Raw genomic sequence first — 25,626 nt, 5'->3', positions numbered from 1 at the left:
CTGTGGCAGGAAGATTAAGACGGCTAGCACAGTGTATGGTAAGTCCTTTAAAAGTGGGGGTAGGGGAGAAGGGGGGGGGGGGGGAGGGAGAAGGAGTGGAGACACTTTTAAGAAGCCAGACAACGTTTAATAAGCCAGAGATACACAGCTGTGAAGTTTGGTGGGCATTTAACATTACCGGTAAGTTCTCCTTGGTTCTGAAAACTCGTGCTTACATTCCCCCCCCCCCCCCCCCCCCCCCCCCCCCAATGAGCCAATGAAAATGCCCGGTCAACAAAGGCGATTAACTAAAACTATCTATGACTTGCTCAACCACCTATGGCGACCCCACTACAACTGCACCTACGACAACAAAAGTATCGATTTTCTCCATGGTGACCAAATTTTTGGTCACAGAAAATTTTTCAACATGTTGAAAAATTAGTGGCGACCATACTGAGGCCGCGACTAGTTCCCAAAATGCGGGAACTGCTCGCGACAAGGATGGAGACTCACCTGAGACCACCAACGTACATGTGGTGACCATGTGGTGAGCTCAGAGTCCTCTCACTCACCCAAAATGTCGCCTAATTGGGACAGGCCCTTTAGTAAATCACAGTGGAGTTCTCTAAATTCCCTGACACCACACTCCTGTTAATAAAGATTGTGAGAGTCAACTTCTGTATATGTGTAGGGAAAAAAAAGCAAAGACCAATATGCTTAAGGGAGTAAATGGCCTTGGCGATTTTCTTCGGCAACTGTCCGCATCATTTGCTGACGTATCGAAAAGGTCACGGCATGATGCGGCGTGATGACGTATTGATGCGCGGTGTTTCCTCAAGTGTCGCAACTTTTTTTTTTGTCGCTGCTGGATTTAGAAATGTACAAAATCTTTCAGCGACCCTGATACGTCAGTTACTGACGCCGGCAGTCGCAGAAAAAATCGCCAAGTGGGACAGGCCCGACACCTAATTGACTAACTCCCAAAACCAACAGTGTGTTTGAAGATTGGATTGTGTGACTCCCGTCTGACCCGACGTGTCTCTGGCTGCCCCTGGACGGGGATGTTCCAGTGGCGGTTCGGCAGCAATTGCGGCACCAGAGACCCGGGATCTATCCTGGCTGTGGATGAGGTGCAGGTCTATGTCTATGCTGCGGCACGGCTACTGAGAGTGTTTTTCGCTTGTGACCTATGACCTGCGCATGCCCAGGTCATAGGTCACGGCTACTGAGAGTGTTTTTCGCTTGTGACCTATGACCTGGGCATGCGCAGTCGGAATACCGAACTCGCCTATTTACAAAAGCCAATTAACCTACAAACCTGCACGTTTTTGGAATGTGAGAGGAATCTGGAGCACCCAGAAAAAACACATGCGGGCACAGGGAGTACGTACAAATAATGTACAGGCAGCACCTGTAATCCGTATCGAACCCGGGTCTCTGGCGCTGTAAGGCAGCAACCCTGCCGCTAAAGGCAGCAACTCTACTGCTGCACCACTGCTCTGCCCATTTTGGAGGTAGGTATTCTATTATTTTACTTTGCTGTACTGAAAAGGTGGCTGCAAACGGATTCACGATCTACAGTGAAATTAATTGATTGTTGTTTTGAGCCTATGTCTTGATTTTAATCTGGGAGTGGTCTGAGTTGTTAATGGCATGTTGTGGTGAGAAGGACCCTGGTGCACCATTTTATTACATTTGTGGATGGGTTCAAGAGTCAAGAGTGTTTTATTGTCTTATCCCTTATGAAATTCTTACTCGCAACATAGAAAACATAGAAATTAGGTGCAGGAGTAGGCCATTCGGCCCTTCGAGCCTGCACCGCCATTTAATATGATCATGGCTGATCATCCAACTCAGTATCCCGTACCTGCCTTCTCTCCATACCCTCTGATCCCCTTGGCCACAAGGGCCACATCTAACTCCCTCTTAAATATAGCCAATGAACTGGCCTCAACTACCCTCTGTGGCAGAGAGTTCCAGAGATTCACCACTCTCTGTGTGAAAAAAGTTCTCCTCATCTCGGTTTTAAACGATTTCCCCCTTATCCTTAATCTGTGACCCCTTGTCCTGGACTTCCCCAACATTGGGAACAATCTTCCTGCATCTAGCCTGTCCAACCCCTTAAGAATTTTGTAAGTTTCTATAAGATCCCCTCTCAATCTCCTAAACTCTAGAGAGTATAAACCAAGTCTATCCAGTCTTTCTTCATCAGACAGTCCTGACATCCCAGGAATCAGTCTGGTGAACCTTCTCTGCACTCCCTCTATGGCAACAATGTCCTTCCTCAGATTTGGAGACCAAAACTGCACACAATACTCCAGGTGTGGCCTCACCAAGACCCTATACAACTGCAGTAGAACCTCCCTGCTCCTATACTCAAATCCTCTTGCTATGAAAGCCAACATGCCATTCGCTTTCTTTACTGCCTGCTGCACCTGCATGCCTACCTTCAATGACTGGTGTACCATGACACCCAGGTCTCGCTGCATCTCCCCCTTTCCCAATCGGCCACCGGCCACCCTTTCCCAATCGGCCATAATATAATAAACAACAAAAAGAAGTTAAATACATTAAAAATATATATATAGTACAAAAACAAATTTCAGTGTCCCAAGTGCAGTCAAGACAGTTCGGAGTTTAGATTGAATTTATTAAATGTCAGAGTTGGGTGCTGCTTGTTTCTTAAAATAGTGCATTTAGATGGAACTTTTCCCATTGCTAACAGACACAGAAATTATCGAACTTGCATGTGCCATTCAAAATGTCTTGAGGATCCTTCACATCTCCGTGGTAACTATCTGCAAATTAGAAATTACTGGAGGGTTTGGAGCAGCGTTTCTCAACCTTTTTACCCTTGTGGAACCCTTTAAATAATTTTCATGTCTATGGGAACTCCTACATAAAAATTATTATATCTTTATTAATCTCTTTCTTTCTCTTTCATAAACTTAAAGTTCATAAGGCAAACATAATATATTTTTCTGATGTTTAAGAAGGAACTGCAGATGCTGGAAAATCGAAGGTAGACAAAAATGCTGGAGAAACTCAGTGGGTGAGGCAGCATCTATGGAGCGAAGGAAATGGGAGGTTTTTCTGATAACTGGTTGAAGCAAAAATTAACGTGTTTTCTCAAGTTTATTGACAATGCAAAAAAAAATAACTGAAATCAAACTGCTTGTTCAAGAGACCTCATAAGGAGGTTTACATTCACACAAAAAAAATCAACCATATCTGTAAACACAAAAAATAAATATCATAAATAACACGTATAAACAGGCGAAAACTGATAATAACTACCACTATAACTTAATTGTTTATTGACAATGTTGAAAATACATAAGATAAATCAAGGCAATATGTCATATGAACAAATATATGGGTCAAGGCAATGTTATTTTTGAAGCCAATTTAGATAATGAAATTTGCTTCTCTGATGTGAAACTGCTATTTTTCAGTTTATCACACAAAACCTCTTCAGCATCATGTGACATGTCATCAATACGTCGACTTATTGTTCTGTTTGAAAGTGGAACCTTTTCAATTACTCGTACTGCATCTTGTCCCAGCATTTTACCCAATATAATTTTACATGCAGGCATTATTAGGTTCTCACCAACTGTGTGACTTTTCCTTTTCTGTGCAATAATTTCTGCTACCAAATAACTTCTTGAGCATTTTCACTGCCTCTGACTTTACTCTCAAAAGCTGTAATCTATTTTTTTTTGAGATTCCAATAGCCTTTTAAAATAATCAGCACTTTTACTTTTCATAAGACTGTGGTGTCTTTTCAGTTTTGCTGCATTCGAAAGTTGTTTGCCACAGACAAGGCACAATGGAATAGGCCAACTTGGATCACTAGTCCATGTAAAGCCGATTGATAGCTTTCATTGTATAAACTGACCTTTTTTTGTGTCCATTTTTGCATGAGTGCAGTGAAATTTATCAGAAGATTGCGATTCCTTATCACTAGCCTCATCAGAATTGTCTGGATGCCTTCTCTTCAAAAATCGCCACATTGGACGGCCAGACATTTCTGTAAAACAAAAGAACAAAAAATGTAAAAAAGATAAATAACTTGATAAATAACACTTAAATAAATAAAACGGAAGCAAATAAAGGCAAACAAGAACTACCCTTGGAGGAGAGAGACCGAGAAAATAACACAAACTTTTCATAAACTTACAAAAACATACATAAATTAAATAAATATAAACATACTTAAATTTTAAAAGTTCATATAACATCCCTAAATGACGGGTAAAAATTACTAAATAACGTGGGTGAATGAGGGACTGCACCTGCACGCCAGTAAGCACAGACAGGACTGATGGAGACCATGCATGCGTATGTACTCGAGTGAGTCACTTGATGATACATAAATTCGTCACGTGCAGCTCCTGTCCACTGACCACTAAAGGTAGGTATGTTGCAAAGCCTACCTGAAGCGTCGCTGAAAATCTGTTCCAGCCCGTGTGCGCGATTTTGCCGCCGTTTAGAGGGGGGGGTGGGTTTAAAACGCGATTTCCCCTAGGCTGTTCAAATCGAGGGTGTTCAGCCTAGTTAATTATTAACGAAAAATCGCTGGAAGATTCCGTCGCTTTAGCTATTATTACTTTTAAGGGCTTTATATAATTGTTATAGTGGTTTAAAAATTAACCTCTAAACCCCCGACCACCGGCAACGGGTCGGATCTCATACAGGGGACAACAGAAGGTAGGCTGTTTATTTTTACATTAAAAAGGGCTTCTTAAGATCCCTTTATACAAAGTTTAAAGTTGCGAGTAGCTAATTTTGGGCCCATTATATCCCGCAGTATTTTTCTGGGCATTTGAGGGCACAAATCTAGCGCAATGTGAACGTTCTAAACCAGCATGTTCACAGGATCCCACTAGAAAGCTGATTTAAATGGACTTTAATTTACAGCAATTGAAAACTAAATTCCTTCCATTTGGCCTATAAATTAATGTAAATGAGATTTAAAAATCATATTTTGTTGTGAATTATTTGTGAATATTATTTGGACACTTAGGCTATTTAAAAATGTTAATCATTTATTAAGAAATAGATAGATGTTTAGATCTAGTAATTGAAGTTTGAAATTAGCTCCAATTGGGTAACTAACTAATTATATGCTTTAATTTCAGGTCATCCAAGTAAGATTGTTTTATATTTGTTTCAGAATGCTTCAATCTATGATAACTGAAAATTTCATTCAGTTCTCTTAATTTTTAAGAAAGTTATGGGTTTTTGACTGTCCACGATCACAGCTTTTTTGTTATGTCCATAGAAAATCAATAGGGAACAAGATGCTAATTTCCGAGTATGAAAATGGCCATAACTTTTTAAATACTTGAGATATGAAAGTGAATTAGGTGTCAAATTAAACTTCTTTTTATGCTTTATCTGATGGGATAAATTGCAGACTTGATTTTTAAAATATCAAAATTTTGTAACATTGCTACTAAAGGCCGTTTCACACTGGCGCCGTATAGAGGTCGCTAATATATTCCCCATGATTATTATACTTAAATGATATAACAGGTTGAAGACGTTATTATAATACCCAAGAATTTTCCAAGAATATGCCGTACTTGTATAATAAAATTATGAATATGAAGTTAAACACAAAAATGACTCAAATGCATTTACATATGATTAGCCTATTTATCACTATTTCTCTCAGAACCCCTAGCGACCTCTCGTGAAAACCTAACGTTCCGTGGATCCCCTGTTGAGAAATGCTGGCTTAGAGAATACAGGGAATTGGGATATGAAGAAGGAAGAGGCCTCGCTCTCTTTTTGCTGCTACCATCAGAAGACGGTTCAAAGCACAGATTCCCCTAATCTATCAGGCATAACCCTACCTCAGCTCCAAACCACAGTTGAACATATTTGTATTGCATTGCTCTACGTAGTTCTTGTTGCATTATCTTGGTCTGGTTTATTGAGAATAATAATTTATTATATGTTTGGTATTGTTGTTGCTCCAAATGTGCTTGCAAAGCTGCAGCATGTAAGAATCGCATTGTTCACGTTCAAATGACAAACACCCTTCAAATGAAATCTATAACGTAGAAGTGTGACTGTTTTCTCTCATTTTCTATTGGCACAGATTATGCAGGTTTGAAAGCTGCCATGGTAACGCAAGTGGTGTATAAAATGCTGTTTTTGTCTGCCTGAGCCCATTGTTTCATAAATAATCATGAAGGCAGCCAAGTTAACATAAAATGGAAACTTGTAAGTTGTATCTGCTGGTGACGGATTAATTTAAAAAAAGCCTTCCATGGGGAAAGAAGAAAAAAAGACCTCAAACTCATTGGAGTATAGTGAAATTGGCTTCAGAAAACCATTTATCATTTATTCATTAGTTTGGAAAAGTTCCAGTAGCTAGTCTAAATAGTAATGTTGCTCTGAATCTTTCCTATCTATATACCTGTCCAAATATCAGTTAAATGTTATTATTTTGCCTACCTCAAATACTTCCTCTGGCAGCTCGTTCCATACACCCACCACCCTCTGGTTGCTGGTAAATCTTTTCACTCTCAGCTTAAACCTATACATTCTGGTTCTTGATTTCCCAATTCTGGAAAAAAGTGTGAATTCACCTTGTGTATGAATGAATGAATGCAATTTTATTGTCACTATACACATGTACAATGAGATTAAAAGCAGCTCCTACTCAGTGCAGACATGTAATTAATCAAAAACAAAACAAAGGGGGGGGGATAAGGTGCACAGTTCTGCGGCGCTATATACATATCTATAAAAAGACAATGGATGAATAGAGTGAATAATAGGATTCCTATATACAGTGTGGGTACAGTTACAGTACAAATGACAAATTACAGTAGGTGGATAGATGGAAGTCCGGGGGTTTGGCTGTGAAGTCAATACATGTGTGAGTTCAGGGAGGTTATGGCTTTTGGAAAGCAACTGTTCTTGAATCTGTTTGTCCTTGTTCTGATGCACCTATAGCGCCTCCCTGAGGGCAGCAGGTCGAACAGGCCAAATGCAGAATGGGAGCTGTCCTTGATGGTGTTCTTCGCCCTGCTGAGGCAGCAGGAGGTGTAAATGTCCATCAGAGAGGGGAGAGGGCAGCCAATGATCTTCTGTGCTGCCCTAACTACCCTCTGAAGCCTCTCCCTGTCTGCCATGGTGCAGCTGCCATACCGTGCTGTAATGCAGTATGTCAGCAGGCTCTCAATGGACGAGCGGTAGAAGGTCAGCAGCAGGTTAGAGTCCAGGTTGTGCTTCCTGAGGACCCTCAGGAAGTGCAGCCGCTGCTGAGTTTTCTTGATAACCGCTGTGATGTTGTCTGTCCAGGAGATGTCCGCGGAGATGAGGACGCCGAGAAACCGGAAGGTGTAGACCCTCTCCACACACTCGCCGTTGATGTATAGGGGGGCTAAGTCGGTGCTGTGCCTCCTGAAGTCGACAATGAGCTCTTTTGTTTTCTTGGTGTTCAGAGCCAGGTTGTTTTCTGAGCACCAGGCTGTCAACTTCAGGACTTCCTCTCTGTAGGCTGCCTCGTCTCCCCTTGAGATGAGTCCGACTACTGTAGTGTCGTCAGCAAATTTGACGATGCGGTTGTTGTTGTGGGCCGGACTACAGTCGTGGGTGTAGAGACAGTATAGGAGGGGGCTTAGCACACAGCCCTGTGGGGAGCCGGTACTCAACCTGCGAGTGGAGGAGAGGTGGGGGCCGAGTCTCACAGTCTGGGGCCGGTTGGTGAGGAAGTCCTTTATCCAGGCACATGTGAGAGTGGGGAGGCCAAGAGTGACCAGTTTGTCGATGAGAATGTCCGGAATGATTGTGTTGAAAGCTGAGCTGTAATCCACAAAGAGCATCCGGACGTAGCTCTGCCCCTGCTCCAGGTGGCTCAGCACAGAGTGGAGAGCTACGGTGATGGCGTCTTCTGTGGATCTGTTTGTGCGATAGGCGAATTGGTGGGGGTCGAAGTCTGGAGGGAGATAGTCCTTGATGTGCTGGAGGACCAATCTCTCGAAGCACTTCGTGATTACCGGAGTGAGGGCCACGGGACGGTAGTCATTTAGGCTGGTGATGGGAGACTTCTTCGGCACTGGGATGATTGTGGCTGATTTTAGGCAGGACGGGATGCACCTCATGATTTTAATTTGAACACATTTCCCAAGTATTATTTGGAATAAGTTTCAAAATTTGATGAAGTGGCAAAGAACAATGACATATTTCCAAAATCGGGATGTTGTTTCATTTAAACAAGAATAATGATGGCACTGTGATTTTAAGATCCCACTACCTTTGTACTTCTAGGTGGTAAATCCGCCAGACCTGCTGCAGCCAGTGTATTCTGCCTGTGGTAAAGAGAATAAATGATCAAGACGGTGAATTGTCCAGTTGAATGTATTGTCATATGCATGTATACTCTGTGCATGGGTTATACATAAATTCCTGAAAGAGATAATGTGGGGCTTCATGCCTAAGAGTAGCAGCAAGGAGGTGGCATGGCCTGTGGGGATGATGGTGGGAATTCTTGACGATAGAGGCCATTTTCTTGCGGCTGATCTTTTAATGGTGGGGAGGTTAAGCCCGTAATGAATTGTTAAATCCACCAGTCTCTGCAGCCTATGGCAATCCTATGTGCTGGAATTGCCAACTAAACCACAATGCAGTCAGGATACTTTCTATGGTACAATTGAGACGTCATTCAGAGACACGCCTAATTACTTTCAACTTTTAAGTAATTAAAGGCACGATAAATTTGATTTGAGACGGGTTGTCTGAATTTTAATACCCAGAAACTTGAAGATGCTAACTCTCTCCACTGCTGACCCACCAATGGAAACCATCACATGGTTTTCTGGCTTCCTCTTTCGGAAGTCAACGATAGTGGTAGACGAATAGTGGAAACGCTCCCTGGACCAAAGATCATAGAGCGGACTTTGCCCCGGACGTCGCCAAGTCTCCGAATTTCCGCTCACTCCGGGTTATTGTCGCCGCTTCATTGGCACACACCCTCACACACACTGATACACACGCACTGACGCACATGCTTATACACACACACACACACTGGCACACATAAGGTTTAAAGGAATATGGGCCAAATGCGGATAAATGGGACTAGTTTACATGGGGCATCTTGATCTGCATGACAAGTTGGGATGAAGGGCCTATTTCCATGCAGTAAGACTATGACACATTGTAGAAAGGGTGCAATTGCTCTGGAGAGGATCCAGGGGCGATTTGTGAAGATGTTGGCATGGCTGGAATTTTTTTTTTTTCACTTTGAAGAAAGATTTGATAACTGGGATTGTATTCTCTGCAGCAACGGAGGTGAAGAAAAGACTTGGTTGAGGTGAATAATATTATGAGAATAGGACCTATTTTGCTTAACAAAGAGTGTAGGAAGGAACTGCAGGTGCTGGTTTAAACTGAAGATAGACACAAAAAGCTGGAGTAACTCAGCGGGACAGGCAGCATCTCTGGAGAGAAGGAATGGGTGATGTTTCGGGTCGAGACCTTCAGACTGAAGAGGTTGAAAACCAGTCTTATAGATGTAAAACACAATGGCTGGAGTTGTGTGTTATCCAACTAAGGGCAGAAATCAGAATCATGTGTTCATCTTTATTGACATGACACCATAATAAATATATTACAGAAAAAAAATGTAATGGAGTGGCACGGTGGCGCAGCGGTAGAGTTGCTGTCTTACGGCACCACAGACCCAGATTTGATCCTGACTACGGTTGCTGTCTGTACAGAATTTGTACATGCCCCCTACGACCTCATGGGTTGCCTCTGGATATTCCAGTTTCTCCCACATCCAAAAGAAGTGCAGGTTTGTAGGTTAATTGGCTTCTGTAAATTGTCCTTGGCGTGTAGGATAGAGCTGATGTATGGTAGATTGCTGATCGGTGTGGACTTGGTGGGCCGAATGGCCTGTTTCCATGTATATGTTTTACAAATACATCTTCATTTCATTGAACCATATACTTGATTGAATATGTGGCATTGTTTTCATCCTGTTTCTGCAGTCAAAGGGTAAGATTCGAAGTGTTCTCCCTGTAACTTGCCCTAACACGTTGACAGAAGTGGAACTGAAGCACAAATACTTGAGCAGCTGAATGCTATTACTTTCGGGGGGGGAGGGGAAGACAAAATCCCAGTTTCACCCACACCACCTCTTGAATGCTTCACAGTCTATAGTAACGTTGTTGTAGTGAACAACAACAGACGAAAATAAAACCCTCCATTGAACACAATCTACAAGTACACCTCCCTTTAAATAGCACAGGAGATGAGGGCTGCCAAAAGTTGGATCAGGCCAGTAAATTGAACACATGGTATTTTTTACTGGTTCACTTTGACAGTGATATTTTCATATCAGCCGAACAACAACTTTTGCCATGATCTGCCTATTCCATTGTCCTGGTATTACACACTAGTATCTTTCTGAGTTTCACAACTGCTGCAAGCTGTATGACAAAGTGAACTTAAATCAACCACAAATGGTATAGCATGTCTGAAATAATTAGCAGCTTTAAAGTAAGGTAGAGCATTTAATTAAAAAATCATGTCATAAACTATTTAACATACCGGCTACTGAAAATGAATTATCCCAAAGACTTCTCAGTACAAGGCTCATTAGAAATCATCTGGCTCAGCCAGAGACTCTGCCTGAAGGCCTATTACCACCGATGAAGCCGAGGACTTCATAATACATGACTTTCTGACCCAAGAGGTTTGTGTGCTGAATAATCCAGTGCTGACCTTTGGCTGCAGTGCTGAATAAGCTTCCAGCCCCTGCACACTTCTGTATTTAAATGGCAATTAAGGCAAGATCAAATTTAGACTTTGTGTGAAGTAAGTGTCATTCTTGGAACACAAACGGTACTCGCTCTTTCACTTCAAGCATAAATTACCAAAAGCAAAACCCATCAAAAGTGAAATGATGATTCCGATGATATTAAACGCAGGCATAACTATTTATAAAGCTCAAAATCTGTGCTATTCAGATTGAGAGAGATATGGGTCAAAAGCAGGCAAATGGGGCTGTTTTTGTACTGTAAGAGTCAATGACCACAGAACTATACCAGTTCAAGAAGACCGATTATTTTCTCGAGCATTTTGAGGATATTGCCTGTGAACCCAGATTACAAACTTGAATGAAGCCATAAAAACAAATATCATGCAGATGATATTTTATAGTTTCTTCAGTGAGAAGGTTGTAGAAACACTAATCAAATGTTTCTGGTGCACATGTATGATGCCTTATCATGCTGCTGAGCAGTGACTATGATAGCTTAAATGAATAGATTTAAAGGTGTGCTTGTAGATTAATATGGCAACCAATTTATGCAAAGAACAGTCCAAAAATTGCTCTGGTTATTTGTTTTTTGGAGGGCAAAATGTTGCTTTTGTCACAAGGAGGGCGGTTTATTCTCCTTGCGAATGAGACCCTGATGACATTCACCTGATAATTAAACTATTGCACAATTGTAAAGGGACCATACATCTTACTTCAGCCTCTGCCCGGTGTGTTTCAGCAGACCAATGTTCCTGTAAATTCTTGAGTGTTCTAACTTGAAGGCGTTGTGTGCCTGTTTATATTGGAGCACAGAGGAAATAAAACATAAAGATGTTATGTTAAGAAACAAATACCAACCAGAAATGTTCAAAGCCATTTATAAAATCTTCTGTTATTTTAAGAGTGAGACCTTTTGACTTGAAAGGGGACTAAAATGATCACACTCAAGAGTAAATAGCTTAGCTTGGGCCATTTAGGGTCCTCCATTAGTTTCCTGTTCTTTGTTCAACTCCCACCTAATTTTGCAGTTTGCAAAATAATTTTCAGGAAAATTTTACATGAGATGCTAAAGAAATCATTGACTTCTGATCTTGTTCCCAAAAATATACAAGCATCACTATTTTTAGGAAGCAGGTGTATTAAATTACAGCTGTCACACTGAACAGCTTGTGTCAGTTTATTGTGGAAACTTTCATCGAACAGCTGCACCTTTTAATTTTGCTTCAAAGGAAATTGAAATGGGAGAAACGGCTTGAATGAAAGGCAAGTTGTAGCCCCCAGAGATCTCCCTGTGTGTAAAAACATTAAAGTTTGGGAACACGGGTAAAATTGTCCAAACATGCAGTGACTTGGGTAGTTCCAACTGAGCATGGGAGCTAAATGGGATTGGAATCTGCTCCAGCGGGAAGTACTTGAAACGTATATTTCAAAACTCTTTAGATTCTGGAGTAGTTCCTGAGGATTGGATGGTTGCTAATGTACGCCCATTTTTTAAAAAGGGAGGGAGAGAGAAAACGGGGAATTACAGACCAGTTAGTCTAACATCGGTAGTGGTGAAAATGCTAGAGTCAGTTATTAAAGATGGGATAGCAGCACATTTGGAAAGTGGTGAAATCATTGGACAAAGTCAGCATGGATTTATGAAAGGTAAATCATGTCTGACGAATCTTATAGAATTTTTCGAGGATGTAACTAGTAGAGTGGATAAGGGAGAACCAATGGATGTGTTATATCTGGACTTTCAGAAGGCTTTCGACAAGGTCCCACATAAGAGATTTGTTTGCAAACTTAAAGCACATGGTATTGGGGGTTCAGTATTGATGTGGATAGAGAACTGGCTGGCAGACAGGAAGCAAGGAGTAGGAGTAAACGGATCCTTTTCAGAATGGCAGGCAGTGACTAGTGGGGTTCCGCAAGGCTCAGTGCTGGGACCCCAGCTATTTGCAATAGATATTAATGATTTGGACGAGGGAATTGAATGCAACATCTCCAAGTTTGCGTTTTACATGAAGCTGGGGGACAGTGTTAGCTGTGAGGTGGATGCTAGGAGGCTGCAAGGTGACTTGGATAGGCTGGGTGAGTGGGCAAATGCATGACAGATGCAGTATAATGTGGATAAATGTGAGGTTATCCACTTTGGTGGCAAGAACAGGAAAGTAGACTATTATCTGAATGGCGGCCGATTAGGAAAAGGGGAGATGCAACGAAACCTGGGTGTCATGGTACACCAGTCATTGAAAGTAGGCATGCAGGTGCAGCAGGCAGTGAAGAAAGCGAATGGTATGTTAGCATTCATAGCAAAAGGATTTGAGTATAGGAGACAGGGAGGTTCTACTGCAGTTGTACAGGACCTTGGTGAGACCACACCTGGAGTATTGCGTACAGTTTTGGTCTCCTAATCTGAGGAAAGACATTCTTGCCATTGAGGGAGTACAGAGATGGTTTACCAGACTGATTCCTGGGATGGCAAGACTTTCATATGAAGAAAGTCTGGATAGACTCGGCTTGTACTCGCTGAAATTTAGAAGATTGAGGGGGGATCTTATAGAAACTTACAAAATTCTTAAGGGGTTGGACAGGCTAGATGCAAGAAGATTGTTCCCGATGTTGGGGAAGTTCAGAACAAGGGATCACAGTTTAAGGATAAGGGGGAAGTCTTTTAGGACTGAGGTGCGAAAAAATCTTTTCACAGAGTGGTGAATCTGTGGAATTCTCTGCCACAGAAAGTAGTTGAGGCCAGTTCAGATTCAATTTAATTTCAATTTCAGATTCAATTTTAATTGTCATTGTCAGTGTACAGTACAGAGACAACGAAATGCATTAGGAATGCATCATTGGCTATATCTAAGAGGGAGTTAGATGTGGCCCTTGTGGCTAAAGGGATCGGGGGGTATGGAGAGAAGACAGGTACAGGATACCGAGTTGGATGATCAGCCATGATCATATTGAATGGCGGTGTAGGTTCGAAGGGCCGAATGGCCTACTCCTGCACCTATTTTCTATGTTTCTATGTAACATTCGCAGTTTTTGGTAGTTATCAAAAATATTAAGTATATTTCCTAACAAAATACAAAGTGCTGGAGTAACCAGCAGGTCAGGCAGCATCTCTGGGTAGAAGGAATGGGTGACGTTTCGAGTCGAGACCCTTCTTCAGATGAACTTTTTGGATCGATGCCCTTCTTCAGTCTGAAAAGACACCCATTCCTTCTATCCAGAGATGTTGCCTATCCCGCTGAGTTACTCCAGCATTTTGTGTCTATCTCTGGGGACAAGGATAGGCGAGATCAGAATCTGAACTCTGAAGAAGGGTCCCGACCTAAAACATTGCCCATTCTTATCCTCCAGAGATGCTGCCTGACCTTCTGATTACTCCAGCACTTTGTATTTTGTTAGGAAATATACTTAAAGTGCTGGAGTAACCAGCAGGTCAGGCAGCATCTCAGGAGGATAAGGATGGAAGAAATGGCTTGAATGAAAGGCAAGTTGTGGCCCCCAGAGATCTCCATGTGTGTAAAAACGTTAAAGTTTCTGCCTGTCCCGCTGAGTTACTCCAGCATTTTGTGTCTATCTTCAATGTAAAGCAGCATCTGTAGTACCTTCCTACACATCTTGGCCCCCGAGATGCTGCCTGACCTGCTGAGTTTCTTCAGCTCTTTTTGTTTTCTGCACAAGATTTCGGCATCTGCAACTTCTTGTGTCTTCTCTTTGTTAAGAAAGTATTGCCTTTAATGTGTTTACGGGTTTACAGCTCTTTGCTAAATTACTGAATGAAAAAAGTGGATCCCTTGGTCCATTGTTCAGTGATGCCAAAATATAGTTGTTGAAAGTAATGTTAGGCAAACAGATGCCTTGAATCCTCAAGCAGTTTATTAGCTTTCTTTTCATTCTTTTGGTAAAGTAGGTCAAAAGAAATTCAACATTGCGTGAATATAAACACCGTGAGCCAAATTGAAGCAGATCGGAGAAGTAGTTTCCACAGAATATTTACATTTTTTTTGTTAATCAGTCATAGTTTTATTCACAGGACATATAGCAGTGTTGCAGACAAATAATAGAATTGAATGCAGTTCAGTTAATCTAATCAATGTTTTTGACTCTGCATCAAATATTAACTGCATTAACCATATTATAAAGTTGTGGAATGGCAATTAACATCAATCTGATGTATTTTAAAACTTAACAGTTTATAACATCCGTTTTCCCCCAGAAGGAAAGATCATCAACATTTCCCTTGTACTGTAAATCATGTGGGAACGAGAGGGTGGAGTGTTTGTGTGGTCGCAGAGAAATGGTAGGAGGATTCCTTAATATTTTACAGTACAGAAACCAACCAAAACATCCTCAGTGAAATTAAGGTAAATATAGTGCACTGTCCAATTAAAAATAAATGTGTATTAAAAATCAAACAGTTATTTCTAAACAAAAAATTACATTTATTACTGTGAGTCAGTTTAAAATGTTTAGTCCAGCATAAATAGTGGTAATAACCTGAGATTGGCAGTAGATTATTGGATGGAACGGTACAGAAATAGGGCCTTCGACCTACAATGTCTGTGCTGAACATGATGACAAATTAAATTAATCTCCTCTGCTTGCATGTGATCCATATCCCTACATACTTTGTGTATGCATGTGCCTATCTGATCGCCTCCAATATGCCACATATCTTCTTCCACTACTCCACCGTAGTACGTCATGGGTAATTTTTTGCGCCATCTCAATGTGCTTGCGATTACCGTCATGGCGTCCACATCTACATCTACAGCTCACTGACTGAATGATACAGACGTCCTGACTGAAAATCACACCCTTCCGATCAATTATTTTGGGATGAGCCTTTCGAGAGAACACGCTACTTTTTGCTTTGCCCATTTTCAAAATATAGAATTTTGATTGGTACAAGGAGACTACAAAGCTCGTAATTTTTTTTTTACACTCTCACTTTCTACATTTCTACTTTTGGATAGGTATGTGGCAATTGTTCATGGAATTTTCTCCCACACTACTAATCATAACAACATATTTAAAAACGTGAAATTTTCCATTTTTCCAAACCCCTTAAAAAACGTCTGAAGAAGGGACCAGACCCGAAACGTCGCCTAGCCATTTCCTCCATTGATAGACACAGAGTACTGGAGTAACTCAACGCATCAGGCAACATCTCTGGAGAGAAGGAATAGGTGACGTTTTGGGTCGAGACCCTTCTTCGGACCCTCCATAGATCCTGCCTAACCTGCTGAGTTCTCCAGCACCTTATGTTTTGTTCTTAAAACAAATCTGTGGTCCGCTGAAGAAACTACACGTTAGACTACTCTGGAAGTGCAAGTTTTGCTGTACACTTCATACAGTAGAGCACATCATAATACACCCCGAGTGAATTAATGAGGTTAGATTTTTTTTTTAATCTGTTTTTAATCGATACCCATCCCTATAGACCTTATATCAGCTTTATTGTATGAAACTTTGGTAAATGCGGCAGTGCAGATGTCGTTTAAACAATTATCCATAGTGTTTATGGCTGTGTGTTTTCAGTAGCTACTGTTTTCAACTCTGACCAGATGTCACATCAGTGATTGAAAACCAGGACTTAAATATGTGCATCATACATATTGTAAAAGAGCAACAATGCTTTGCCAGCATTGTTCTCAGCAAAGATCATAGAGCGAGCGGAGTTCTCTGAGCGCAGTGCCACACCGAAGGAGAACAAAATAATTTTGTTCAAATGTTGCCGTTTTACATCAATATATGTACATATCCAGGGAAGACGACACGGGTACAATATTTCTTAGTTTAATGGGAAAATATGAGGCTAATTTCTCTTTACGATTCAGGAAGAAACATGTGCAGTCTACAACAACTACCTACAACAATAGGTTGGTAATATTAATGAGAAGCTAGTGGCAAATGTAAATGGCAATGTATATGTAGTTTATAGGAATGGAAATAGAATTGATAAGCTCTGTTCACAGTCCTATTTATTTTTAATCCAACCCAACAACTAATAAATGTGGAAAAACAACTATCAAGTTGTTCTTGTAAGATATGTCTCAAAATAATCAATAATTATATTTTTATTCACCTAGTCACAATAGCTTATTGGATTTCACAGTTTACAGCTGAATTGGTTTAGGCATTTTGAGTCATTGTATGGATAGGGTTATTATTTCTGATATGGTTATAAGGGGGAGGGAGACTTGTTGATGTCTCTTAAGATGCTTTTTCTAATCTCCTGGTGACTAATTTCATGCTTTATTGCAAGTTTGCATGACCATTTCAAATTCCACAGGGTTATTAAGTTATGTATTTTTATTTAGAGATGCAGCATAGACACAGGCCCGCTAAGTCCATGTCAACCATCAATCAACTGTTCACACTAGTTCCAAGTTTTCCCACTTTCTCAATCACTCCCTGCACATCAGGTGCATTTTTTTTAAACAGGCTGTACAAAGCCACACATCTTTGGAATATTTTGGATCGGAACATTACAAGCATTAATAGAGTATAAATGATTATCGAGCAGTTATATCCCTTTGAAAAAATTGGTTCCGAAGATTTACATATAAATAAAAGTATTCTCCAATACCCTGCTAAAATAGACTTAAAAAGCTGGAGTAACTCAGCAGATCAGACAGCGTCTCTGGAGAAAAGGACGTGGTGACGTTTCAGGTTGAGACCTTCTCTCCAGAGATGCAATCTGTCCTGCTGAGTTACTCCAGCTTTCTGCGTCTATCTTCAATTTCAGAGTTAAATAAAAAACACAGAGTGCTGGAGGAACTCCACGGGGTTGGTGGCATCTATGGAGGGAATGGATTAGCAGTTGTTTCGGGCCAGGGTTCTATTTCAATAGGAAGGAAACTGCAGATCCAGTTGTCTTTGCAAAACGCCAAATGATTCTGGGAATGCCGAGGAGAGAGGGAGACGGGGAGAGAGATAAACTGATTGTGGACTTTGGAAGGGGGTGGATGAGGACCCACAATTCTGTTTATATCAATGGGATGATGGTGGGGAGGGTCAAAATCTTCAAATTCTTGGGCATGCATATTTCCGAAGATATTTCCTGGGCCAGCACACTGATGCAATTACAAAGAAGGCACATCGGCGCCACTACTTCCTGAGAAGATTACGGAGATTCGGTATGTCAAAGAGGATACTCTTGAACTTCTACAGGTGCACAGTAGAGAGCATACTGACCGGTTGTGGAGTGGAAAAGACTGCAAAGGTTGTGACCACTGCCCAGTCCATCACCGGCTCTGACCTCCCCACCATCGAAGGGATCTATCGAAGTCGCTGCCTCAAAATGGCAGCTAACATCATCAAAGACCCACACCATCCTGGCCACGCACTCATGTCACGCCTGCCATTGGGAAGAAGGCACAGGGGCCTGAAAACTGTAACGTCCAGGTTCAGGAACAGCTTCTTCTCTACAGCCATCAGGCTATTAAACACGACAACAAATCAGCTCGGAACTACAATAAACTATTATTATTATTGCACTATATTTGATTATTTATTGAGTATGTGTGCATGTGAACTTTTTTTCTTCCGTTATGTACTATGTTTACATATTCTATTGTGCTGCAGCAAGTTAGAATTTCATTGTCCTATCTGAGACACATGACAATAAAACACTCTTGACTTGATATCCTTTTAAATCTTGCCCCTTTCATCTAAAAGCTATGTCCATTACTCTTTGTCATTTCCACCCTGAAAAAATGTTGTGACTGTCAACGTATCTTTCTTGTAATTTTATATACTTCTGTCACACCTTCCCTCTGCCCCAGACAAATCCAACTTTGTTCAATCTGTCATTTTAGTTAATGCGTTGAATTCTGGCAACATTCTGGAAATCCTCCACAGCCAACATGTGATGATGCTGTATATTACTGGAATCAACTTGGGGGGGTGAAGAGGAGGGAATTGTAGGCAATATGTCTTTGTGTATTTGATCATGCACATTTTTTCTTATATCATGTAGCCTTCCCATTAATAATCAGTTTCATTCCAACAGATTAACATGGGGGTTCTTTCAGATAGTACATTGACCAAGTTTGCTCACAGATTTCAGGCTCCTGTACCCTGCACCTTCTACCTGAAGGCAGCGGGGAGATGAGTGAGTGGCCAGGATGGTTGATGATGCTGCCAGCCTTTTTGAGGCAACGACTGCGATAGATCCCCTCGATGATGGGGAGGTCAGAGCTGATGATGGACTGGGCAGTGTTTACAACATTTTGCAGTGTTTTACGCTCCTGGGCGCACAAGTTGCCAAACCAAGCCACGATGCAACTGGTCAACATGCTCTCTACGGTGCACCTGTAGAGGTTCGAGAGAGTCCTCCTTGACATACCGACTCTCCGTAATCTTCTCAGGAAGTAGAGGCGCTGATGTGCTTTCTTTATAATTGCATCAGTGTTCTTGGACCAGGAGAGATCTTCAGAGATATGCATGGCCAGAAATTTGAAGCTCTTGACCCTTTCCACCATCGACCCATTGATATAAACGGGACTATGGGTCCCCATACTACCCCTTCCAAAGTCCACAATCAGTTCCTTGGTTTTGCTGGTGTTGAGAGCCAGGTTATTGTGCTGGCACCATTGGGTCAAACAGTCGATCTCACATCTACACTGTGACTCATCTCCATCAGTGATATGTCCCACAACAGTGGTTTTGTCAGCGAACTTGATGATGGAGTTCACACTATGACCGGCTATGCAGTCATGAGTATAGAGTGAGTACAGCAGGGGGCTAAGCACGCAGCCTTGAGGTGCTCCCGTGCTGATTGTTATCGACGTTGACACATTTCCACCAATACGAACAGACTGTGGTCTGTGAATGAGGAAGTTGAGGATCCAATTGCAGAGGGATGCGCAGAGACCCAGTTTTGAGAGTTTGGTAACCAGCTTGGAGGGGATGATCGTGTTAAATGCCAAGCTGTAATCGATGAATAACAGCCTGACATATGAGTTTTTGTTGTCCAAGTGGTCCAGAGCGGTGTGGAGGACCAGCGAGATCGCATCCACCGTTGATCTGTTGTGGCGGTAAGCAAACTGCAGTGGGTCCAGGTTTTTCTCGAGGTACGAGTTGATTTGCGCCATGACCAACCTCTCAAAGCACTTCATCACCACCGGATGTTAGTGCCACTGATCGATAGTCATTGAGGAACGTCACCTTACTCTTCTTGGGCACTGGTATAATTGATGCCCTTTTAACGCAGGTGGGAACCTCAGACCTCAGAAGTGAGAGGTTGAAAATGTCCGTAAAAACTCCAGCCAGTTGGTCCGCACAGGTTTTTAGAACACGACCGGGTATACCATCAGGTCCAGGCACTTTCCAAGGGTTCACCCCTCTGAAGGAATTTCTCACGTCGACCTCTGTGACTGAGACTGAAATATCATCACAGCGAATGGGGGCGCGAGAAGGCACATCAGTATTCTCCCTGTCAAAGCGTGCGTAAAACGCATTGAGCTCAACAGGGAGTGATGTTTCACTGACAATTGAGCTGCCTCCTGATCTCGCCTTGTGATTGCATTCAGGCCCCGCCACAGCTAGTGAACATCCGTCTTATCCTCCGCTTGGAGCAGAAGTTCCTTTTGGCCTTTTTAATGGCCTTACTAAGGCCGTATCTTGTCTTCTTGTAGTCCTCGGTATCTTCAGACATGAATGCCCGGTGTCTGGTCGTCAGAAGAGTTCGTATCTCATAGTTCATCCTAGGCTTTGATTGGGAAACCCTTGGAAGGTTTTTGTTGGGATGCAGTCCTCCACACAATTCTTTATAAAGTCTGCAACGACTGTGGCGTATTTGTTCAGGTCCGTTGCCGAGTCCCTGAACATTGCCCAGTCTACAGACTCCAAACAGTCCTGGAGTTGTTCCTCTGCCCCACCCCCCCCCCCTCCCCTCTTTCTCCTTTCACAAAATGTGATCATTTTCTTATTGGAAGTAACTAGAATTTGCTTTGTAACACAATCCAGGATTGCCTCTGCAATTTCCTTTCTCAACATTGTTAAATGTTTGTTTTCTTATTTCTCTCATTACTTTGATATTCATCTTTGTTATCTGCCTGACGTTTTCCCTTGCTCAGTTTTTCTATATTAATCTCTCTGTATTCTGTACACATATTGAACATGTCAATTGCATGATAAAGTACTGTATGTGTTTAAGCAATGTCAGAATTGGTTTAATCGGTGTTTATGGAAGTATTAAAGTGTTTATAGTCTGGAAGTTAACAATGTAGGAAGACTGGCAATTGTAGGGGAGACCGACTGATGATGAAGTCTTTGAGGTAAATCTTTTGTTAGGGATTTAAAATCAGATTTGGTTTAATTTATTGTCAAGTGTACCGAGGTGTAGTGAAAAGGTTTTGTTTCGTGCTAACCAGTCAGCGGAAAGACAATATATTATTACAACCGCGCCATTCACAGTGTACAGATACATAATATGGGGTCTCACGTGAATAACGTTTAGTTATTAACGTTTAGATAAAGCCAGTAAAGTCTGATCAAAGATAGTCCAAGGGTCTCTAATGAAGTAGATCGTAGTTCAGGACGGCTCTCTAGTTGTAAATGGTTCCATTCCCTGATAACAGCTAGGAAGAAACTGTCCCTGAATCTGGAGGAGTGCATCTTCTACAACCCGGAGGTGTGCATTTTCTCATCTCTCCTTGTGAAAGAATGACTAAAACTGGGATTGCCCTCGGAGAAAAATCTCATACTTGATATTGTTATCTGAATTTGTAAATAGTATACATCAACTTTCCAAATTTATTTTCATATGTACATACTCCAAATAAAGGAATGGGAACAATTTACTTTAGACTTTAGCAATATTGCGCAGAAACAGGCCCTTCGGCCCACCTAGTCTGCGCCGACCAGTGATCGCCCCGTACACTAGCACTATCCTATACACTAGGGAGAATGTACAGACAGCACCCGTATTCAGGATTCAACCCGGGTCAACCCGATGCTGTAATGCAGAAACTCTACCGCTGTACCATTGTGCTATCCACAAAATTATGTGGACTAATTAAAAGTTAAACAGTCTGGATAGTGGCTTTGTAATTAGATGCTATAAATCTGTTCGCTGATTAGATCAGATCAATTTGATGGATTTATTTTCTCTTTGAGATACTTCATTAATTTTAGTTTCATTGCTATGTCTTAAATGCAGAATTAGTCAATGAGGATTCTGGCTTTTTCTGTATTCTGAATTGGTTACTGCCTTGTCTCAGAATATCTGGACTGGTTGCTAAATATATCACTTTGTATCAGATATTGAATTAGTTTATGAGGTGATTGCTTTAAAACACAAAACCTGCCTGTTATATTAGAGGATCTAAAAATGACCATATTTCTTGGCAATGAAGACTTTTTTTACCCAAAAATAAGGCACAAAATTTTACCTGCGTCTTGGAGGCCGAAGGTTGGGTTGTTAGCCAAGAAAGATAGACTTGGTTATCTCTCAGTATAGTAACATCAATAATGATGTAGCTGTACTGAGGGATAGCCAAGTCTATCCCTCTTTGCTGGCAGCTGATGGGAAGTGGCAGTAAAGTGGGAAGTGGCTGTAAAAGGACAACGCCGCTGTGGAGGGAAGAGTTCCTTTCACAGTGTGTGGGGAATCTGGCCCGGGTCAGCACGGGCAGAAGCGTTGAGGTTGGGGATCATGCCAGTAACTCACTCACCGCTGCCGCGGCGCTCCGGGCGCGAAGTCACCGCATTGTGGCTGGGGAGGGAAGTAGCTTGGGTGGCTGCGAGCGGCCGCTGGGACCGGACAGCGGAACCGGCTGCCACCTCAGCGCCTTCTGCCGGCCCGGGGATGCTGTTCGGTCCCAGCGGCCGCTCCCGTTTTGGCACTACTGTTCCTTATGTTTGAATTTCCTAGTTCCTTAGCGATCCTGTTTTTTCCACCATCCCTCCACCTGCCATCACCCTCGACCCCCACCCATTCAGTCATTCAGAATGGAGGAGATCTGGAAGCCTTGGGCAAATTGAATTGTCACTTTCTTCATTTTTATTTTTTATTTTTATGAGCGTGAGAAATTCTATGTCCCGCCAACCTTTTTTCAAAATTTAGCAACTCAAAATGGTGGTGCGTCTTTGACGTAGGTGCATCTTCATTGCTGGGAAATACGGGTATTAACCGAAAATGTTGTACTAGAAGAGTTAGTGAGATTGAAAGCTGATAAATTCCACAGAATAACTTAAATCCAAGCATTTTGAAAGAGTCTGTACCTGCTGTGTGACCAACTCACTTTGTGCTATCTGCATTTTCCACATTCTGAACGCTCCATGTGGGGTCCAACTCACTAAATATACTACCAGATATTTTCCATGTCAGGAATGCTCCACAGAGAGTCTAACTGCATCTCCATTCGGTCTGGCAGGAGCTATAGTTGAACACACTTCCTGCAGTTATAGTTCCAGGGAACACTAAAAATGTCTCTGATCTCCAATCAGGGGAACTTGCCTCTGGCCTGTCTTTTATCTCTGTCCTTCTGCTAAAAATGGAAGAAAATAAGTCATACCTGTTCATTACTCCTCTTTCTCATCAGAGCCTTGTGTTCATCAAGATGACCCTGTGATTTCTTGCCACATAATAAGTTACCAAAGAGGCATCTTTAGATTTAGTGGATGCTCTGGTTATCACCTTTCAGTTCTGGATTTGTCCCTGCGGGTTGTATCAAAGCAGCTATGACCTTGCTATTTAAAAGAAGAGAATACGTAACTGCTGCAACCTTTAATAAACAATCTTTTAAAGGAATGTTGTGAAAGCAACAGAAGAATTGAGTAGAGCCAACATGTATTTATTGAAAAGAAAATCATGTACACTAATGTGTTGGAGTTTCTTGAGGATATGAGTACAGGTAGTAGCGTTGGTAAGAGCAACCAGTGAATGCGATGCATTTGGATTTAGCTAAATTTCCATTTAAGGTCCCGCATGGGATATTAGGCTTGTCTTGGCAGAAAAACCAGATCAATTTCTCAAGACATGGACACCCTTCACCGAATTCTTACAAGAATAGCATGGCGCAACACAAATCTAAATTTAAATCCTATCCTGGGATGGGTGAGGTGGGGGGGGGGGGGACACGAGGGGCAGGTATATCTCCACTTTTTCTTTTTTTTTCTTCTTTTATCTTTATTTTTTGTCTGGCCACTATGGTAGTTTAGGGGTCTTTTCTTTGTGCTTTTTCGAACTATCTTTTCACTTCTCACTTTTTCCCTCTCTTGTTCTCTTTTTCTTTTCTTCTTTCATTTTCAGGTTATAAGGTTAAAAATGAATGTACAATAATTCTTTAATCTTAGATGCCGAATGTTTTATCTTGGTACAATTGCTTCTAATAAAAATAATTTAAAAAAAAAAAAAAAAAGGTCCCGCATGGGATGTTGGTTGTCAGGTTTAGAACGCACAAAATCGTCTTAATATACTGACATTGAATGAGAATTGGTTATCAGGCAATTATCTGTTAAGTGGCGATAAACAGATCTCCCTTGGGTTGGAAGGCCGTGACTTGTGTGATATTGCAGGAATCGGTTCTTGGCCCTCAGGCTTCCATGTGGAGGCTCAGTCATGCTCTTTCAAAACACACATGGAAAGATTTCTGGATCAGTTTAGACTAGTTTATTGTCACGTGTACCGAGGCGCAGTGAAAAGCTTTTGTTGCGCGCTATCCAATCAACTGAAAGACAGTACATGATTACAATGAGGCACTTGCAGTGTACAGAGACATGATATGATAATAACATTTAGTTATTGATATTAACTGAATCTAGCGATGTAGGGATAGTACAAGAGACTGAGGTTGAAGTTTGGCATGATCTTCCTGAATGGCAGAGTTGACTGAGGGAATTGGATGGCTTACACTGGTACTTTATTTATAGTCCTGTTTAATTTAAACTAAGGAACAGAACTTTTAATAAATGCCAGTGTCATCACACATACATCCTCTCTCACCTGAATAATTGATAAACACCAAACAAATGATATTATGGTTGGATTGCAATAAGTGGTTATGGTTGGAGGCATAAGTGGTTGATGTAGATATATTAAGAAGATTTGCTCTTAGTTTGCAGCTGCCTGCCTATTGGTTCCGGTATATCAGGGACAGTATTTAAAGCAACTACATCATACTTAGCACAACCCAGATATGGGCAATTATGGTACTTCTGATGGCACCCAGACATAATTTTAGCTACTTATACTGAGCAAACAGCCCAATCTAAAGATGATGGACCCTGTGATTGCTTGCCATATAAACTGAAGAATGACCAATGCCAGCAGGAAGTCTAAAATTGTGGTTTCACCACATGAAGCTGGGAAGAATGAGAATGCTACTTTAGAACTCTCCAAAGTTGTTTAGCCTTCCAGTGGATAGAACAAAGTGGACAGAGCATGCCCTGGCATATGCTTTGTTTAGTCTTGCAGACTGTTGGCTTAGGATCATTCAATTCATACTTAACACCAGTTTCAGGCAGCTGCTCCTACATAACACCAGCTATTACTCTGATTCCAGTTGAGTTTGGAGGTATACCCTTGAAAATTGATGTTTTTGCTGTTTGCACATGGGCATAACGGGATTCAGTTCTGCTATTAATATTTATATATTTAGGCTGCATTTATTAAGATTTTATTTGTTCTTAAATATTTTTTTTTCACCCCACTACATTTCAGTAATCTAAATAAATAATTAAATCTTGAAGAAGGTTATGTTTTGGCTGTAGTTATCTTGTCAGCACTGCACCAAGAATGACATCTTCATGCCATTTTGTACAGACTAAAGAATAGAGTTGGATAATAACATGTCAAAGCTGTGCTTTGCTTACAACAGTCACACCCCGTGAATTGTACTTAATGCAGAGAG

General features: G+C 41.5%; 1 protein-coding gene across 2 annotated transcripts in view; it reads left to right on the top strand.

Annotated features, from left to right (window-relative positions):
* The window catches only part of sema5a (sema domain, seven thrombospondin repeats (type 1 and type 1-like), transmembrane domain (TM) and short cytoplasmic domain, (semaphorin) 5A), a 187,318-nt gene that overhangs the window by 24,950 nt on the left and 136,742 nt on the right, over window positions 1-25,626 (top strand). Inside the window, exon 2 of one of the 2 annotated variants that reach the window (XM_055663021.1) lies at window positions 14,979-15,126. The exons of the other annotated variant lie outside the window; for it this stretch is intronic. The gene's annotated coding sequence lies outside the window, so the exon portion shown is untranslated. The remainder of the gene's footprint in view (window positions 1-14,978; window positions 15,127-25,626) is intronic. 2 annotated transcript variants of the gene reach the window in all.

The sequence above is a fragment of the Leucoraja erinacea genome, chromosome 2, assembly GCF_028641065.1.
Source record: "Leucoraja erinacea ecotype New England chromosome 2, Leri_hhj_1, whole genome shotgun sequence".
NCBI lineage: Eukaryota > Metazoa > Chordata > Chondrichthyes > Rajiformes > Rajidae > Leucoraja > Leucoraja erinaceus.
Note: the sequence above shows the minus strand (reverse complement) of the source record. Positions and strands in the feature narration are given on the sequence as shown.